This window comes from Platalea leucorodia, assembly GCF_965183815.1.
Source record: "Platalea leucorodia genome assembly, chromosome: 4".
In the NCBI taxonomy this organism is placed as follows: Eukaryota; Metazoa; Chordata; class Aves; order Pelecaniformes; family Threskiornithidae; genus Platalea; species Platalea leucorodia.
Window position 1 is genome coordinate 43159763 of NC_138826.1, and position 2316 is coordinate 43162078.

The window sequence follows — 2316 nt, forward strand, 5'->3', positions numbered from 1 at the left end:
AGATCACTTTCTCACTGGAGTGTCTACCAGCATGGTCCACATCAAATAACAGTAGCAGTCCAATTTTAGTTGTTTATAAAAAATTTTGGAGAGTGAATTTTGGAGGTTAAGACATATTTAATACAGTCGCTAGTCAAACACTGTAGAAATATTTCATAGATATTTTGTATGCTATTTATTTGAAATTTTACTGCATAAGTATCTGTTCTGTCCCTCAAGAGCTACAGTTTAAAGTTCTGCCTCTCATGCCTCTGTCATATTGTCAGTCCAAAAAGATATAAGCATAAAAAGTACTTTCTTTTTGTACTTTGCACTGCTCTCTTAGTGAAAATCTTTGGTCTAAATTCTGTAAATAATGAGAGATTTTTGCCTCCAAACCTTTGGTAAAAATCTTCTTTGAAAACCAATTACTGCCAATTCTGTGATTTTACTTTAGGAAAAACAGAGCACTGATCAGTTCCCATTGGCCAGATCCCAAACTAGTTATTCAGCTCAAGATACTCTGAAAAGACAGAATCCAGTGTCACAAAAACTGTGAACATTACATTCTTTAGTTAGTCTTGCTTTTATACTTTCAATAAATAAATCATGATTCCTATTTTAAAAAAAAAGAAAAAGCCAGTAATATAAAATGATAGAAATTATATTGGTTTGACATTACTTTTTGCTTACCAGAAACATGATTTATGGCAAGCCAAATGTGAATAACCATCTCAATATCTGAGTAAAAATTTGAAGAAAAAAAGGGAAGAAGTTGCTGAAGAAAAAAAAAAAAGATATGTTTGGAAAAAATTCTTTTTAAAAAATATTGACTTGCTAGAGCTTTATGGAATTACATGAAGATGGAAGACTTTGGGTTTTGATGCATTGACTTTCCAGAAACTTTCAAGGCAGCCCACAAAGCAGCTTCATTCAAATGCACTGAGACCTAAATAACCAGTGGTATTCTATCCCTTTCGATAAGCATGAAAATTCTGGTACCTTACAAAAGGCAACTTAGATATGTCATTCTGTAACTTTTTAAGATCATTAGTTATGCATGATTACATAAGTTTGAGTTAGTTAATGAGTGTATAAGACCAAATGTCTAAGAATTTCCAAATAGAAGTGCTTAATGAAAGAATTAGATGGTATATATTTTCTAACTGAGATCATTGGCATAGCATTTTGATTAGATGGTTTTACTTCTGGATATCAATATGTTAACATCTTTCTAGCACTTCTTGTTCCTAGATATCGAAAAGTATCTTTAAAGCAGAAGATTCATGACTCTTAATCCAAAATTTTATTACCCTTGGGGGAGAAAATTTGGTACATCTCAAAAAGAAATTTTAAAAGGTAATGGCTTCAGAATTCCTAAATGCATCAAAATTGAATCTGTAAAAAGAAATAATAACAAAAAAAACAAAACCCCCAAATATGTGGAAGAGACTCCAGGGCTCAGTATCGGGCCAGTTCTGTTCAGTATCTTTATCAATGATCTGGATGAGGGGATTGAGTGCACCCTCAGTAAGTTTGCAGATGACACCAAGCTGGGCAGAAGTGTTGGTCTGCTGGAGGATAGGAACGCCCTACAGAGGGATCTGGACAGGCTGGATCATTGGGCTGAGGCCAACTGTATGAGATTCAAGAGGGCTAAGTGCTGGGTCCTGCACTTGGGTCACAACAACCCCATGCAATGCTATAGGCTTGGGGAGGAGTGGCTGGAGAGCTGCCTGGCAGAAAAGGACCTGGGGGTGTTGGTTGACAGCCACCTGAACATGAGCCAGCAGTGTGCCCAGGTGGCCAAGAAGGCCAATGGCATCCTGGCTTGTATCAGGAATAGTGTGGCCAGCAGGACCAGGGAGGTGATTGTCCCCTTGTACTTGGCACTGGTGAGGCCGTACCTCGATGTCGTGGTTTAACCCCAGCCATCAACTAAGCACTACGCAGCCGCTCGCTCACTCCCCACCAGTGGGATGGGGGAGAGAATCAGAAGGGTAAAAGGGAGGAAACTCGTGGGTTGAGATAAGAACAGTTTAATAATTGAAGTAAAATAAATTAGAACAGTTAAATAGGCAAAGCAAAAACCGTGCACGCAAACAAAACAGAACAAGGAATTCATTCACTACTTCCCATCGGCAGGCAGGTGTTCAGCCATCTCCAGGAAAGCAGGGCTCCATCACGCGTAATGGTTACTTGGGAAGACAAACGCCATCATGCCCAGTGTCCCCCCTTCCTTCTTCTTCCCCCAGCTTATATACTGAGCATGATGTCATATGGTATGGAATAGCCCTTGGGCCAGTCTGGGTCAGCCCTCCCCCCGGCTGTGCCCCC